The 18,466-nt window shown below is 45.2% G+C and overlaps 1 protein-coding gene across 12 annotated transcripts in view; it reads left to right on the forward strand.

Moving 5' to 3' along the window:
• The window catches only part of SHROOM2 (shroom family member 2), a 159,702-nt gene that overhangs the window by 108,006 nt on the left and 33,230 nt on the right, over positions 1-18,466 (forward strand). For 4 of the 12 annotated variants that reach the window (XM_078362496.1, XM_078362500.1, XM_078362497.1 and 1 more), the window contains exons 1-2: positions 11,939-12,216; positions 12,786-12,845. The exons of 3 other annotated variants lie outside the window; for them this stretch is intronic. The gene's annotated coding sequence lies outside the window, so the exon portion shown is untranslated. Of the gene's footprint in view, positions 1-11,938; positions 12,217-12,618; positions 12,846-18,466 lie in introns of those variants that run through there. 5 more of the 12 variants (XM_035289208.3, XM_078362499.1, XM_054251239.2 and 2 more) reach the window with 2 other exon arrangements.

The raw sequence follows: 18,466 nt of genomic DNA on the forward strand, positions 1-18,466 counted from the left end.
TCCAGCATGATTTCCAGTGGATGTCTGTGCACCCTGCAGCCTTGCCCGGAGATACAGCCCAGGGTGGGGAGGCCTTCTTTCGCGGCGGTGACATTTTTCGGTTCTTAAAACGGCTACTGTATTTAGACTGCTTATGGAGAAAGAATGAGAAGTCCCATTTAACAAACTGGAGCCGCACGCTTTGCACGGAGAGCCTGACGGAAGGGCAGCTTTAGCTATCTAGCACACAGCTGTGTGCCTAGCCGCAGCCTGGAAATCAGAGTTGCCTCTAAGGATTGTTAGTAAGAAAGGAAGCAGGGCAGGCCTTCCTAAATTGGACCTAGTTAATGAGTTCATTTTGAGCTTTAAAATAGAAATCAAGTCAGTCGACTCCCAAAGAGAGGCTGCAAGCATCTGCAGGAACTGTGGCAGCCACAGGAGATTAAAGCGTTTTGTGCTGTAATCCCAGAATGTGCACCATGGTCTTGCAGTTGCAGTGAGGATAGGGTTAGATTAAATACATAGTCTAATTTGGGCCGGCTGTGGTGGCTCACACCTGTATTCCCAGCACTTTGGGAGGCTGAGGCAGGTGAATCGCTTGAGCCCAGGAGTTCAGGACCAGCATGGGCAACAAGGCGAGATCCCGTCTCCACTAAAAACAGAAAAAGAAAAAATTAGCCGGGTGTGGTGGCAGTTGCCTGTAGTCCCAGCTACTCGGGAGGCTGAGCTACTTGTTCAAGAATGAGAATCGCTTGAACCCGGGAAGTGGAGGTTGCAGTGAGTGGGGATCACGCCACTGCACTCCAGCCTGGGCAACAGAGCGAGACCCTGTCTCAAAAAATGTATTTATTTATAATCTTGCACTTCATCACACTAGGAGGACAGGAGGAGAGAGTGTGCGTCTCTGCAGAAGACGTGGTGCAATCTTGTTTTAAAAAGGCGGATGGATGGATGGGAGTAAATGCATGGCAGGGTTCCCGGGTGTGGATTTTTCTGTTGCCTTGAGAATCTTGTGTGATTGCCGTGATATTCAAATTAAACACCTCAAAACTCAAGGTTCTGTTGCTGAAATTACCAATTAAAAATTTGCTTTCAAGAGCCTCATGTAATGGGGGTTTTATCCCATTTGGCTTTAAACTGAGAGCTGTCAGTCTTCTACAAGGGGATCAAATATTTATGTGACTCTGCAGCGACAGGATTGATATTGTGTGTGTGTGATTGTGTAGGAAGTCTCTGCAGTTACTTAACAGACTCCAAGGCTGAAACCAAGAATGTGTGGGTCAGAAAGGCCGACGAATAATCCACCTACAGAATTTAGCTGTGTCTGAAAAGCACAATTAGAGCTTTATGACCGTGGATTCCTAATGGATCACGTGCCGAGTACCAGCTGCAGTCTGTTTTCCAAGCCAGCTCCCAGGCCATTGAGGCCGGCCGTGCGGTGCATGTCGGGCAGTGCTCGATGGGCTCTTCACTTGGGGGCCTTGCTGTGCTCCTGCGCTCTGCCTGATGCCATGGGCATATCAGCTGTGCAGAGGGCACCCATGCTGGTGGGAGTGGATCGCTCTGCTTTGCGTGGAGGGGGTCACCCTGAACAGCTGTCATGTGCAGGCTGTGTGTGAGTGAGTGAATAGCGCTGTCGATGCTGAAAGGGTCGAGAGGAAGGGGGGGCATGCTTCATTCATCAAGGCCCTGTCTCCCAGCAGACTGCATAACCACTCCAAAGAAATTAGTTCCAGAAACTCTCTGCTTTTGAGCTACCAACCCAGCAATTTTCAGAATTGTGTGCACTTTTTTTTTTTGAGTGGTGAGGCATGATGAAATTTGAGAACATGTAGGTTGAAAAGTTTTCAAATTTTTTCAGAGACTCTTTCATTTCTGAAGGATCAGTGAGAAAAAAATACACTTGAAAACTTAAAATGGAGAATAATAGAAGTCAAAGTTCAGGCAAAGGATTGTCCTTTGCCCGCCGAAAAGAAAATCTAGACTACAAAGGTTTGAAGATACCCAATGTTTTGCATAAATTTAAAATAATGTAATCATGTCTGTGTAAATCATATGAAGTACTGCTCTGATAACCAATGAGTGCCAAGAAAAAGTGGATGGGTAAGTGAATGGGAAAATAGAGGGATGAGTAGGTGGATGTATAAGCAGATGTATTGGTGGCTGAATGGATAGATACCAGCCTGACCTTCCTTGAGTCAGTCTTTCTTGATTGTGGTGAATAATCTTTCCATATTAGTACATTCTGTGTCCTAAAATTTTATTCAGGATTTTAGTTTACACACTAGTAAGTGAAATGGGCTTTACTTACCCTTCTGCACTAGCATGGCATTTGGAATCAAGAAGACATAAACATCTCAAAATAAATTTGGTAGCACACATTTATTTTTTGGTATGAGATTTTAGACCTTGTAGGAAAGTTTAGATGTACCACATTTGTTCGTTGCTCCTCAATTTTGAGAGGCCTTGGGTGAGGACTGTGTTCTGGGTGGCTCTGGAGACTGGCGCTGAAGTGAGATCTGGGGGTGGCCCCTGGAGATGTGGGTGCTGGCAGTGTCTTCCTTCTCTGCCTTCTTGCAGCCACTTCCGCCCCCGCCTGCAGGAGTCACTGCCAAGTGCTGATGAGCTGGCACTGACCTCAGGCTTGTATTTTGTTGGGACAGATGGGAGGGGAGGCGAAGTATGAGAGTATATTCTAAATCCCAATACCAGCTGCAAAATTGAATGCATATGAAATAGAGCTCTTTAGGGAAAAATTTGCTTTCATATAATATTTATAAACAAGCTGAACCAACCTGAGGGTCATCTTCCTGGATGTTTACCCTGAGAGGTGACTTAGTGTACAGAGGTTCATGTGAAGACCAATTTTTCATTTACAAAACAAGCTGCTTACATGTAGATTTCAGAATAAGTAACAGATTTGTCATCCAGGCTCTCCCCTTCATTTGTCACTTTAGGGCAGACATTTGCTTTCCCTGGCCTTCAATTAGCTCAGGGCAATTGAAGCTTTCCATTCTGAGCTGCTCTGCTAGGTAATTATGAAGACTGTGCTAGATCGGGTTAGGATAAAAAAGGTGAAACTTGATCTTGGAATTTTTTCGAGGCAGAGCCCAGCATTCTGCATAGCTTTATAGAGTGTAGTACTGCATGCTGAACAGAAAGGTTCTTCTTGTGCAGGGAGTACTTGTGGACTTAACACTCTCACTCCAGAAGGGATAGATGGTAGCTGTAGAGAAAGACTGCGGCCTGGGTCTAGTGGGCTTGTCTTTATGTCTTTGTTGTTCTTTTTGGATACAGGGTCTCGCCCTGTTGCCCAGGCTGGAGTGCAGTGGTGCGATCTCTGTTCACTGCAGCCTCCGCCTCCTGGGCTCAAGTGATCCTCCCACCTTAGCCTCTGGCGTAGCTGGGACTACAGGTGCACACCACCATGGCAGGTAATTTTTGTAATTTTTGTAGCGATGAGGTCTTGCCATGTTGCAAAGCTGGTCTTGAACTCATGGGCTCAAGCAGTCTACCCATCTGAGCCTCCCAAAGTGCTGGCATTACAAGCGTGAGCCACCACACCTGGCCTTGTTTTTAATGTCTTACCAACTACAGTTTTTCCTTACATTTATACCCATGGGACTTAAGAAACCCAGAACCGAGAGAGATGGCCGCCGTGTGTTTGCTTGTTGCTTTGGTCTCGTGACTTTACATTATTTAGAAGGAATAGCTGTCAGGTGATAGTTTATGGTTACAGGATTTGGGCTAAGGAGGAGAAGCAAGAACAGGGAAGCAGATCCACAAAACCCTCATGTGGAAGGAGAAGCATAAAAAGGAGGGTGAAAGTGACCAACACCCCAAGATGCCAGAGCTGAGGGAAGCCAGAGGGAAATACAGAGGCAAATTTAACTCGGGCATCTCAGTGCTAGACGGGGCAGGTAAGCATTCTTCTACAAACAGAATTTGTGTCATTGAGCAAGGCACAGTGGCACGCGTCTCTAATCCTAGCACTTTGGGAGGCTGAGGCAGGAGGATCACTTGAGTCCAGGAGTTCGAGACTAGCTGGGGCAACCTCGCAAGACCCCATCTCTACAAAAAATACAACAGTTGCTGCCTTGTGGTTGGATGCCAATATACGCAACTATACTCACACAGGCTCCTTCATCCCTTGTGTGACTCCTATGCTGTGGCCTGAGTCTTGCCTTTCCAGAAGAATCCAGCCCTGTCGAAAGCTGCCCCTTTGTTTTGTAGCAGCCCTGTCCCTGGAAGCTACCCAAGAGTTCCCGCTAGCCAGGTGAGCCACCTGGAGCCCCTGGCAGCCCCTCTTGGGCGAGAGACTCCTGTAGCGCATGCTGACGTGGCAGCCTCCCTCCTCCATTCTGCCTCTCCTCTGGCCTCCTTTCTTGTCAGCTGGCTGCATTCTTCAAAGCTCTCAGCCTCTGGACTGACCTTGGCTGAGTTTGCATATTACAGGATCCTTTGTGGCTTTCACCGTTCTCCAGAGAGCTACCTGGAAACATAGATATCCATTCTCCCCTTTAGCTTCCTCCAGCCACCATTCCTCTTGGCTGTGTCCTAGTCCAGTCCTCCACCCAGGTTGGGCTGAGGGGACACAAGCACTCACCCTGAAGGCTGTATAGACTGATTAATTGATTCATTGACAGGGTCTCGCTCTGTTGCCCACACATGTCTCACTGTAGCCTCGACCTCCAAACTCAAGCGATCTCCCCAAGTAGCTGGGATCACAGGCATGCGCCACATACCTAGCTATTTCGTTAAAAAAAGTTTTTGAAGAGACAGGGTCTCACCATGTTGCGCAGACTGGCCTCAAACTCCTGACCTCAAGTGATCCTCTTGCCTCAGCCTCTCAGAGTGCTGGGATTACAAGGGTGAGCCACCACACTGCACCCAGCCAATGTGTTCGCTTTTAAAGTTGGTCTTAAGAGTCCGATAGATTCAGTGTCTTATGTGGCTGTTAGGTCCTTGCAGCTAGTCTCAGAAATCGATTTAGCTCATCTGTTTTCTGAAGGCCCACACATTTGAAATAAAAAAGGAAATAGTTCTGAGTCACCTCCTTCTGAATATAAATAGAAAATGCATTCAAATATTCCCACGAGTTTTATGTCTTTTAAATCTTCACAAACCCAAAGAATTCCCAGAGGCCGCCGCCAGAGCTCACAGCACGTGTCAGTCAGGTCTGCATCCCACTGGGCCAGCTGAGCAGCCCGCTTCAGCCTCCTTCATACCACACAGCTCGCCACCGCCTCCACCCCTAGGAGAATCCAGAAGGCCGGAGGACACAGGAGGACTGACGCATGGGCGGTGATGGTGACGGTGCAGGAGCCAGTGATGTATTTCTGCTTTGGGTTTTCTCACACATGACACTTGGGAACATGTCTGTCCTCTTTGCCAGTTTAAATTTTTCTGTGTTTGCTTCCATGCTAGCTCTTAGAATCAAAATCAAGTGTTGTGAATGGTGTGCTGCATGACCATGGCTGTGTGTGTGGGGAGTCTCATTGACCACGGTGCTGACACAATCACCCTTGGTGGGAGAAAAGAGGATGTGAAGGACTCCCTGTAAATGATGCACTCCCTGTGGATGAGGGACAGGACAGCACGATGCCATGCCAGCAGAGCTCTGTGTCGTGTTAGTCGAAAGAAAAGTGATGGCTGAGATGAGTCCTCCTGTGGCACCCAGGAAACTTTGATAGCTGGGCTCAGAAGCAGTGACACTGCATTGCCCAGAGCCATGAACATTGTGGTTTACTCTCAGCAAAGCCATGTCACCTGTCACACACACCTGACATCGGCTTTACAGTTTTGCTTGCATGTACCTTGCAAATCTGTTTTGTGTTTTATAGCCTAAGAATTATAAAAATAAGGAAACAGACAGATTTCATATATAGACATACTTAACAGTCTAATAAAAAAATCAAAGCCACATATTGTATGATGTTATTTATATAAAATGTCCAGAATAGGCACATGTGTAGATAGAAAGTAGATTAGTGGCTGTCAGGGGTTGAGGGAGGAGAAATGAGGGAGAGACTGTTCCTGGGCACGGGGCTTCTTTCTGGAGTAATGAAAATCCTCTGGAATCAGATAGTGGTGACTGCTGTGACTATACTAGAAACTGCTGAACTGTGCTGTTTCAAAGAGCAAAGTTGATATATTTTATCTCAGTCTTTAAAAAAAATCTCAACACTGGGAATCCACAAGAAAACTTTTAAAATTTAAAATGGGTCTGTGAGGCCGGGTGTGGTGGCTCACGCCTATAATCCCGGCACTCTGGGAGGCTGAGGTGGGTGGCTCACCTGAGGTCAGGAATTCAAGACAGCCTGGCCAACATGGTGAAACCCTGTCTCTACGAAAAATACAAAAGATTAGCTGGCGGTGGTGGCGGGCGCCTGGGCAAGAAGAGCAAAACTCTTGTCTCCAAAAAAAAAAAAATGAATGAATGAATGAATGAATGAATGAATGAATGAAGAGTCTGTGCATTAAGTGGCTGTAGCTCAGAGACTGACAAAGTTTGTGGAAGATGAGATGATAAATATTTTTTACTTAGAGGGACATAGTGTCCCTGCTGCGACCACTCAGTTCTGCCATGATAGTGCAAAAGCAGCCACATGGTGACCAGGTCACCCTCCCTGCAGGCCTGCTAAGAGGACCCTGGCTAGATTTCAGCCATTGCTGATCCCCCTGGCAGTGGGGGCAGCATTCCCACTGTTCCACTGGACCCAGCAGCCATCGGGGCCCTTCCCTTCTCCACATTCCTTCCTGCCCTGCCCTAAAGCAGGAAGCAAGACGAGGAAACCTCTGAGTCAGGTATGTGGATGTCCCCTGCAGAATTTGCCTGGCCCCTTCCTTCAAGTCATTTGTTTCTTTCTGTGAGTCAGCCCCACTTCCTATTTACCAGGCACAGGTAGTTTTACCTGTGGCTCCCTGAGCAGAACTGGAGTCGGAGTGACACAGGCTGTGTCTCTAAATAGAAAGCCTCCATGCTGCCATGCCTCCTTCCACTGTGTTTGCCTACTGTATGTACCAGAGTGCCCTCCCAGCTCTCCTTCTCCTAAGCAAATCCCATCCTTTCTCAGATCGCTTCCGGAGTCATCTGCAGAGTTTGGGTCTCATGGTTTGTGAGACACTCTCAAGCAGCTCACCCAAATCGAGTGGTGTCAGATGGTGAAAGGTTGAGCGGTCTAGGTCAGGGTCACTTGGAAACAAGTTCCTGGGGGAGCAGAGCAGCTTTCTTCTCTACTTGGAAGAATAGGATAAAGCACCCTTAGACTCACTGGTTTCAAGTTCTAGGGAAGCAGATGTTGATGACTCAATAGAGGAAAGGATTCTGTAACCATTGCTTTAGTGAGGGGTTAGCAAACTGTGGTCCACAGGCCAAATCTGGCCCCCTGTCTGTTTTTTAAAATAAAGTTTTATTGGCGTGCAGCCACATCCTTTTGTTCACAGACTGCCTGTGGCTGCTTTCTCTGTATGATGGCAGAGAGTTGAGTCATTGCAACAGATCAGATGGCTCCTAGAGCTGAAAATGTCTGCCATCTGGTCCTTTACACAAAGGTTTGCTTGCCGACTGTGCTGGGCTTAGTGGAGGAATGTAAGGGATGCTTACATGACTGTGCTCAGGACAGGGAGCACGGAACCCAGTGGCAGTCTGTCTGAATGTTTTCCAAGAGGCTTCTTTGTAGTAGTTCATGATTATCTTGCAACATGATATCCATCTCCCCGTCTCTGGTGTGGTTAACTTGGGGAAGTTTGCTTTGTCCAAGTAGAGGGAGCTGTGGCTTGTTCATAGCCCAAGAATTCGGGCACATGCAGGATGCTGTAGCACCAGCTTCTCTGACTTGGTAGCGATAGCCTGGGTCAGGGAAGGTTATCCTTGGACCACATGGGCTGGGCATGCTACTCAATTCATGGAAAGTGACTCAGAAAAGTTCCAGGTTTCGCCAAGGGTGTCTTAAGTGGTGAGGAGGAAGTTCTTCTAGAACATAAGGGTACTAGGGTGGTGATTTCATTCTGTTCTGTTTGTATTTGTGAGATTTTTCAAGGGCACACATGCTTTGTTTCAATTAAAAGCAGATTTGCGTGCATTTTATTACAATGGTTATTATTTTAAATCTTAATAGTATTAATACTGTACAATATACAAAAAGATTTGAGCATCTTATATGCCCTGATAATTATGCCTCTAAGAAACATGGATATCTGAAAAGCCACATTATAAACTTTAATATTATAAATGTGCTTTTTGTTTAGAAGTAATTCATGGAGAGTCTCCTTTAAGAATGGATTTCTAGGCCAGGTGCAGGAGCTCATGCCTATAATCCCAGCACTTTGGGAGGCTGAGAGGATTGCTTGAGCCCAGGAGTTCAATACCAGCCTGGGCAACATAGTGAGATCTCATCTCTTAAAAAAAAATTTAGCTGGGCATGGTGGTGCACCTGTAGTCCCAGTTATTTGGGAGGCTGGATTGGGAGGATCGCTTGAGCCCAAGAGGTGAAGGCTGCAGTGATGGTACCACTGCACTCTAGCCTGGGTGACAATGAAACTCTCTCTCAAAAAAAGCAAAAACAAAAAAAAACAGGATTTCTAGTGCACAGCCAGCATGCACATCTTGTTTTTTAAGACTCTTCTCTGATAAAAGGAACCAGGGCTCCTCAGAGGAATGGCTGAGTCTAGGTTTGGGGCTGCGACTGTACAAGCTGAGCCTGGAGTATCTTAAAGTGCCAGAAAATAAGGAAGTGCTCAGATACACCCCTAAGTAAACCCAGCAGTGACAACAGTGTGGGTATCTCATTGGGACACAGGAGCCAATAGTGACCAAAGGCAGAACAGTCTTAAGCAGCAAAATTAAGTATTAGTGGATCATTGTAACCCAATATATAAAATGAATCCACAGCCCAGACTGATACACAGAATGGTTGAATGACAAATGAGGAATAGAGAAATCTGCTGTGCAGAAAATTGTAAATTGTTTGTGTAGCTCCTCTGCCCTTCAGGAGGTGGGGCACAGCTCCCCATGCTCAGTGTGGGCTACCTACAGTAAGCTTCCTCCAAAGACACAGTGTGGCCGGGGGTGCCAGGGAGAGGAACATCACACTGGAGAAGCCAGCTTATACCAACTTCACCAAGTGATCATGGTGTCTGTCCTCTTTTCCAGTTTAAATTTTTGTGTGTTCGTTTCCATGCTAGCTCTTAGAATCTAAATCAAGCGTTGTGGATGGCATGCATGACCATGGCTGAGTGTGTGTGTGTGTGTGTGTGTGTCTCATTGACCACAGTGAAACACAAAACAATCACCAAACACAAAACAACTTCACCAAGTCATCGGGGTCCACATTGACAGGTAAGTCGTGCTGACAGCATGCACCCTCGATATCGTAGGATGACAGTGGCACTTCACTTCCACGCAATCTCCCCAAAAGTCCCAGACTCATCATAAAAATGCATCGTACCAGTTGAGGGATATGCTGCAAAATGCCAGAAAGGACCTCTTCAAAACTGTGAAGGGCATCAAAAACAAGGAAAGCCTGAGAAACGATCATAGCCTATTCAGGCTGCTATAATAAAATACCTAAGATGATACGATTTATAAACAGCAGGGGTCCCTTTTATAAGGGCACTAATCCCATTCATGAGGGCCCCTTCCTTATGACTTAATTACCTCCTAGAGGCCCCACCTCCTAACACCACCACCTGGGGGTTATGTTTCAACATAGAAATTTTGGGGTAGAAGTCACAAATACTCACTCTAAAGCTGTAGCACCCTCACAGCAAGAGCTGGAAGAAGCATTCCTGAGTGTGATGCAGTACCTGGATGAGGTTTGAGGATAGGAAGAGGACGTTGAATAAAAAAAAAATTGGAATAATGTGTGACCTTTAGTTAATATTAATGTACCAAGATTGATTCATTAACTATGACAAACATACCTCATGGTAATGCCAGATATTAATAATAGGGGGAAGTAGGTAGAGGGCAGATGGGAGCTCTTGCCCTGCTGTTGCAAGTTTTTAATAGATCTAAACTCATTCTAAAATGAGATGCTGGCCAGGTGCAGTGGCTCATGCTTGTAATCCAAGCAATTTAGGAGGTCAAGGCAGGAGGATCACTTGAAGCCAGGAGTTTGAGATCAGCCTGAGCAACATAGCAAGACCCTGACCAGGTGTGGTGGCTCATGCCTGTAATCCCAGCACTTTGGGAAGCCAAGGCGGGTGGATCACCTGAGGTCAGAAGTTCGAGACCAGCCTGACCAACATGGAGAAACCCCGTCTCTACTAAAAATACAAAAATTAGCTGGGCATGGTGGCATACACCTGTAATCTCAGCTACTTGGGAGGCTGAGGCAGGTGAATTGCTTGAACCTGGGAGGCAGAGGTTTCAGTGAGCTGAGATCATCCCACCTCACTCCAGCCTGGGTGACAGTGAGACTCCATCTCAAAAACAAAAACAACAACAAAAATAGCAAGACCATGTCTCTACAAAAATTAAAATAAATAAATGAAATGTTTAATTAAAATGTATTCTTACAATGCATTTTGAGTTACTCAGTTTTTAAGTATTAGGAACACACCTTTTAGGGACTGAAGGGTAATGAAATTTTTTTTTTTTTTTTTAATTTTTATGTAGAGACGATGTCTTTTCTTGTTGCCCAGGCTGGTCTCCAATTCCTGGGCTCAAGCAATCCTCCCACCTCAGCCTCCCAAAAGTGCTGTGATTATAGGCATGAGCCACCACACCCAGCCCTATAATAAAATATTTAATCAGCCATCAGCGGATTCCTGTCCCCCGTGTGGCCTGGCAGTATGTGTTGAGCATTTGGGAAATGGAGATGGCCCAGGGTGAGTGGCACTCTCTCTTAAAGACAGGAACAGGTACTTGGTAAAGTAATATGTGAAGTTGAAAAGTACTGGAAAGAACATGGGCTTTGGAGTGGAAGACACAGGCTCGAATCCTCATTCTGCTTCTCAGTGTAAGTGTGTCAGGCCCCCCAAGCTTGCTGACCTCACGGCCCTGGCTAATGGGGATGTGCAGAGCACCCTTGCTCTCAGGCTTATTTACATGCTTAAGGGATATAACATTAATGAATCAGCATAGTGCCTAAGATCATGTGTCGATATGGGGGAAAAAAAATCTAAAATAGCAGTGATACAGTAAAGGCTGCAAAGCAGCATGTTATTTGGAGAAATGACCAAGAGTTGAAAGTAATTGCTATGAACGTAGAAGAGGTTGACAGGAGCAGATTGGAAAGAGAAATTCCGTCCTGGTGGCTGAGCCCAGGATGCAGGAGGGTGGGATAGGGCTGTGAGGCATAGCAGCTGGTGACGCTGCTTCCTGGAGGTCTGGGGCTGCGTTAGGAGGGAGGTGGGATGCAGGGACTTTTTACAGATCATTGTAAAATGGTGAATTGAGAAAGTCAGGACTAGCCTGCCTTCATCTTCTTCCCCGAGTGCTTTGCACACAGACTTCCAGAAACACTTGTTTGTTGCTTGATGGATTACATTCCTAATGAGTGTGTAATCAACCCAAGAACATATGGACATAGAATAGGCTGTTGAATGTTTTCTTTTGCCTCCTTATGGTTGTGGAGTTAACTGTGTGCCACGTATGTTATAGGATTATCTAGCATCATTAAATAGAGAAAGCCATAACATCAGTGCAGTAGGCTTTCTGTATTTCCCCATTAAAATATAAGTGCTGGGCACGGTGGCTCATACCTGTAATGCCAGCACTTTGGGAGGCTGAGGCAGGAAGATCATTTGAGCCCAGGAGTTGGAGGCTACAGTGAGCTGTGATCGAACCACTGCAATCCAGCCTGAGAGACAGAACGAGACCCTGTCTCTAAACACACACACACACACACACACACACACACACACACACGTACGTACGTACATACGTACGTAAAGGAAGACTGCCCCCCAAGCCTTTTGGGGTTTTAAAGTACAAGTCTTTTGGGGTTTAAGCAGTGGAGTGTTGGGAACGTCCCCACTGTGAGGAATTGCTGATGAAGTGATGGGAAATGCACACGGAGTCTTGAGCCGTGGAGGTGAAGGTTGACAGAGCCTGCGTGAGCTTGCCCATCAACAAGACAGCAGGCACAGACAGGCCAGCTGTTGTGAGCTTGGCTTTAGGACTCCATTCAGTAGGCAGGAGGAGGGCTGCAGCAGAGGCGGACTGCCTGAAGCACATTGCTGCCTTCACAGCTGGGGGAGCTCCCATCCAGCGCGGTTAAGCAGAGCCAGGTAAGGGACCCCTGCCTTTGCTCTCGGGGCAGTTCATCCCAGATGGGACTGGTTTCAGGATGCCTGCGTGGTTTGTTAGGGGTTTGTAGTTCCCAGTGGCTCTTTTGTTCTGCTGTCTTGAAGGGCAGGTTGCTTGCCAGCTCATAATGCTGTGGGTAAGGTCTGGCGAGGTAGGCAAATGTGTTCTCATTGTTTATTGTTCTGCCTGAAGATGAGAAATAATGCAAATCAGGGTGCAGATTCCGGCTCAAGCTCTGCAGGCATGCACGTATGTGTGAGGGCACGCTTGCTGGTGCTGCATGTGTGCCTGTGGATGCATGCAATTTTTGCAGCTTTGGGATTCACAGTTAGCTGAAAGCACACTGGAACTGGAAGGCAGTGCTCTTAACACTGTGTTCTAAGCTGAAATTTGTAGAGCCGTCATCTGCACTGATGGGACTGCAGCCCTTGGTATGTGGGACCTTTGCTCCATGTGAGTTCTGCAGATGAGTTCCCCAAGGGAGCTGGCTGGAGGACGCCAGCATCGCATGAAGACCTGCCTGCCTTGTTTGCCTTTTCTTTTTCGATAGCAGTAAGAAACAGGCATTCCCACTACTCAGACGTTGAATACGGACATTGAGAAAAAAATGGTGAGTCAGCTACATCCAAATGAAAAAAAAAAAAAAAAAGCGAAATCAGGTGTGCATGTTTAGTCATGAGAAATGCACCCTGAGTGCATTCTCCCATAGCCTGCTAATTGCGGTGAGATGATTTAAATAGAATGGAATCACCATGGTTCTTGGCATTTTCCTGTTCTTTTATTTTGCTCTTTGGCTTGATTGTGACAGCTGAAGGGTTTTACTATACATGTGTTCCCTCCTCCCCTTTTATGTTGTGATAAAACAAAGAGTTGATTAGTTTTGGGTATATTTCTAAATGGTTGAAATGCCTTTGCTTGTCTAAAGGAAGCTTTTGTGTGTGCAGAGCATCGATGCCATTTTCACAGGGAAATTGATGTATAAATATATGTGCACACACAGGCTCTCTCTCTCTGGTCTGCGTTAACTGACTCATGAGTAGGTGTCATTTTGAAATGCATGTTTTTTTTAGCTGTTGTGTTAGTCGAAACGTAAAAAGGCAAAGGAGTTTGAAGAAAGGTTTTTGGAAATCTACCTGGCTAGCACTTCCAACTAAATAGCCCACTGCCTTGTAGATGCTCTTAGGATTTATAAAATGAATGGAATGTAATATTTTAATGTATCATATAAAAAACTGAAGATTTGATATCAAGTTGATGAATGGTTGGCATATTTCTTTTCATTACAAATTAGGACCTTTGAGGTCATGCTCTACAAGTATTTTTGATTATTGCAGAAAAGTATTGCTTGGGTGGTAGAGGCACATTTATTTCTTTTGTCATACATAGTAACAAAAACATTTTATACTATGTCCCTTTCTGTTTCTCTGCCTCTCCCACCCCCAGCCCCAAACCAACACCATACCTCTTAAGGAAAAATTTGCAGGGGAATTCTCATCTACAGAGGCATGAACAACACACACAAAAGTGTTTTTTTACAGAGGGCTAGGAATAACCATACATGTTGGTGTCAAGCATATAGGCTGCAGAAGGCTCTATTGCGCAGCCAGGGGGACAAATGACCCTGGTGAATGCACGCAGAATGCTGCTGCTTTTGCATGGGCTGGCTGCTCTACCAGAGTCCACCTATGAATTTTGAAGGTTGAGGAAAGAAGGGAATATTTTATGTGGCCCTTGGAATACATTTGCCTTACACCACCTTTAATTTTTTTACCTCTCATATGCGTTACATTTTAAAGAAGACGAGGGTGGGGGAGCAGTGGAAAGAAACTGGCATCTTGTATCCACCCATCTTTCCCCTGTCCTTGGGCGCTAATTTTCAGCTAACTTTTCCTAGAGCAGGTAAGACAGCCAGGTCATTTCTGGAAGGCTTGTAGACATCCCTGGATGTCCGAAGAGGTCCTAGAGTTATTTCCTTGCTCATCTTTAAAATATATTTGCAGACACCTTTTTTAAAATTCCTGAAAGTTCACAATGCCTCTTCACATGCATACCTTGGGTCCTACTATGCGGGTACCATCTGGATTTCATAATGAAGCAAACTGGAGGTAGGGTGATTGGATTCTCACAGCCAGTTAGTGAAGAGCCTTGTGGGGCAGCACAGCTGATTTTCAGTCTGGTGGGCTTCTGCGAACTAATGGGTCGAGGTCTTCCAGGTAAGGCTTAATGTAGAACTGGCCCAAGAATTCCCAGTTATTCTCTTAGTAATTTTCACATCCCTTATCCAGTGTGCTGCAGGTGCAGTGAGAAGGAATTTCAGTTTAGACTTCTGGGGGTGAAGTACAGAAATCCGTTAACCGGGTGGAGACAGCATGTGTGCTCCTCAGCCTGCGCTGGCATGGCTTTCAAAGCTGCCTGACCATTCTGACCCTCTGGTTCTTCATCCATAAAACAAGGAGCACAGATTAAATTATTTAGCATTTTTAAATTATTTATTTTTATTTTTACCATAACCTTGATCTTGAAGATCAAATTATTTCCAAGGTCCCTTCTAGCTGTAGTCATTTTTAGTTCTTAGGGAGAGAAGCCAGGGATTCAGATTTCCCTTCAGTCATATTTACAACTCTGTGGGTTGATTTGTGGATGTGCTGGTTTGCTCATTTGTCGTCATTATTTGCAGGAACAAAAGCATATGAATATATATGAGATACACACATGTGTAATAGCTTCGATATCCATTTACAAATAAAATCAGCTGTGTCAGCAAACTCAATTTTCTGCCAACAGGGCTTTGTTGATGGGAGTGCCCTTGACAGCTAAACCTACTTCGGTCTTCTTGTGGTGATGCCACATAAAGCCACTTGCTGACAAGGTGTTCTTGGGTATAACTTGCATGAAATTAGTTATAAAATTATTCTGTTAAAAAATCTAGCCAGGGACCCTTAAATGTACTTCAAGGCCATTAAGGGTGGAAAAACTAGAAATTCTCAGAAAATTTTCAATATTTGTACACGTATGTGTGTGTGTACACATATATACCCATACACATATATGTACTACATACATTTTCTGTAGTGATTATGCATAAAAGTAATTGTCATGTACAACAAATATCTGAAGTCTATTGGGTAAACAATCCGTTTCTGATTCTCGTTCAGCTGAGTTAGATGATAGGCAGGCAATAATCTGAGATAGGAAGTTTCCACAATTTTAGGTCAATGCAATTGTGCTAGAAGGAAGATTGAGATTTTCTCTTAATTACAAAGCTGTTCTAACTAGTTTTTAATGTATCTTGCCACAGGACCACCCAAAATTCAAAATTACTCCTGATTTTGTAAGCTTCACATATGTTTCTGAGAATGAGTATTTATACTAATCTGGGATTATACCTTTCTAGGCTGGGATATACAGTTTTATTAACATTTCCTATTTTAAAAATCAATTTTGCTAATTAAAACCATTTTATTAAGATACATAGACATTATTGGTGCAGTGGCTCACACCTGTAATCCTAGCACTTTGGGAGGTCAAGACAGGTGGATTGCCTGAGCTCAGGAGTTCGAGACCAGCCTGGGCAACACAGCGAAACCCCATCTCTACTAAAATACAAACAAATTAGCCAGGCATAGTGGGGTGCGCCTGTAATCCCAGCTACTCTGGAGGCTGAGGCAGGAAAATTGCCAGAACATGAGAGGCGGAGGTTGCAGTGAGCCAAGATTGCACCATTGCATTCCAGCTTGGGCGACAGAGCAAGACTCTGTCTCTAAAAAAAAATAATATATAGAATTTCTGGGAGGCAGATATTATAAATCACCCTCAATCCTATGACCCAGAGTCTCCACTGTAGAACATGGAAGTGTATCTGCTTTGAAGTCCTTGCAAATATGTATCTTTACACATGCAATTATATTATACATATTATATGTAAGCTCCCTTTTTCTGTAACTTGTATGTGTATGGTACATGACATTCTAAAGTATAACAACCCTGTTGCCATACTGTGGAGATTCAGGGCTGCTTTTGGTGTTTGACAATTGTGAATAATACTGCAGCAGATATCTGTATGATATACTTGCTCTCTTCCACATTGATTTCCTTAGGATAAAATTCTAGACATGGAGTTGCTAGGGAGGCATTTAGAAAATAGCACCACATTGCCCTCCAAAAATGTGTGCTTACTAGTTACACTCTAGGCACCGATTGCCCGGGACAGTCCTACTTCTCCCAAAACTTTGTCAGTATTAGACATGTTTTAAATTCTGTGGTTTGGCAGGCAAAAAAGCTATTCCATTTTTTAACTTGCATTTCTTCAGGGACTAGCAAAGTCAGACTTTTTTGGTGTGCTGAGTAGCCATTTGTGTTTTCTCTCTTGTAGGTTACTCTTCAGCACATATTCATTTTCCTACTGAAGACGAGCCCTTTTTTGATTATTGTCATTTAGGTTGCAGATACATCCCTGCTGTGTGCTGTGTGCCGTGTGCCTTCCAGATGTTAGTGGGTGGCTAGACTTCAGCTTTTTTGACGTACAAGTGTGTTGAATTTTAGTGTTGTCGAACTTACACCTGGAGCCTCTGTGTGGCCAATTCTGCCTTTTGGTGGCTACTGGCTTCTGGTAGTTGTGCATTGCTATTACTGGTCTCGTTACCATGTGCGCCACAGCAGGTGTGACCACTAGGAGCCGTCAGCATGAATTCCCTAGGAGGTGTAGACTTCCATCTCAGAAGGCTGGTAGGAGAATTGTCTCTGGAAGAATTAAGTGCTCAGCTTTCCGAGAACCCTAACTCATCATAGCTCCCTTATTTTGCTGTGGTTGACAGGAAGGAAACTTGTGGTCCTATTGGAAGCACAACCGTAGGACCTCTGTACATACTGGCGCCTGGTCTGCTCTGCACACTTGGATGCCTGCCGCTGCTTGTGCCTTTCTGCTTTTTGTTTACATTTGCTCTCACTGTGATGTGATGTTCATTTTGATGCTCAAATTGTGTGTTTGTTTTCCTGCATGAGCCATTTCTAAAGATTTCATCATTTAGGGTATACATAGATCAAAGTAAGTAGGGACTACATACATGTATGTAGAAACACGTTCTGAGCACCAAGGAGCTTCTCACTCACCAGTTAATATTGTTATTATAGTCATTGTTTTGTGGAAAACCTTAGTGACCTCATATTGCTCTTAATGGGCAAGTGAGCCTACAAGAATCTGTAGTAATTATGGAAATGTGACATTACAGTGGAAGAGGAGAGTTGGGACATGGCTCTGGAGTGGAGCTGGGGCTGTCCACCTCCCATTTAGGATGAAATCCTTTCCTAGGTCCTTCAGCTTCAGCACACTGGAAGTCTAAGGGATTTTGTTTGTGTGTTTGCCCTTATGTTTTAATCACCGCGAGGATAAGAAGAACTGCAGTCTCTGTGGAAAAGGTCTTCAAGTGACGTCAGTGTTATTATCCTCCTGGTTAACAATTAGCATTCTCAAGGTCGAGTACTGTGCTGCATGCAAAGTTGAATCAGGCACAGACAGAACCTTCCTCGGAGGAGTTTGTCCTCTATTAATAGGGAAGTTAATCTAGAAATTGTCCTAGCCAGTTTACGCTGCTAAAACAAATTACCATAGACCGGGAGGCTTCAACAACAGACATTTATTGCTCACCGTTCTTCTGGAAGCGGGTCGTCCAAGGTCAAGGTGCTGGCCTGTGGATTCCTGGTGAAGGTTCTCTTCCTGGTTCACAGATGGCACCTTCTACCTGTGTCCTCACATGAGGGTGAGCAGAGGGAGGAAGCAAGCTCTCTCATGTATCTTTTCTTTTTATGAGACAGTCTGCTTCTGTCACCCCAGGCTGGAGTGCAGTGGCGCAATCACAGCTCACTGCAGCCTCAGACTCCCAAACTCCTAGGCTCAAGCAATCTTCCCACCTCAGTTTCCTGAGTAGCTGGGACTTCAAGTACGTACCACCATGCCTGGCTAATTTTGTTTGTTTTTGTGGAGATGGAGACTCACTATGTTGGCTAGGAGAGTCTCAAACTCCTGGTTTCAGGCAGTCCTCCCACCTTGGCCTCCCAAAGTGCTGGGATTACAGGCATAAGCCACCATGCCATCCTTGAGTGCTTCCTATAAGGGTACTAATCCATTCGTGAGGGCTTCACCCTCCTGACTGCATCACCTTCCAAAGACCCCACCTCTTAATCCCATCCCATTGGGGTTAGGATTTCAACTTATGGATTTGGGAGGCATGACAC

The sequence above is a fragment of the Callithrix jacchus genome, chromosome X (assembly GCF_049354715.1).
Source record: "Callithrix jacchus isolate 240 chromosome X, calJac240_pri, whole genome shotgun sequence".
Lineage (NCBI taxonomy): Eukaryota > Metazoa > Chordata > Mammalia > Primates > Cebidae > Callithrix > Callithrix jacchus.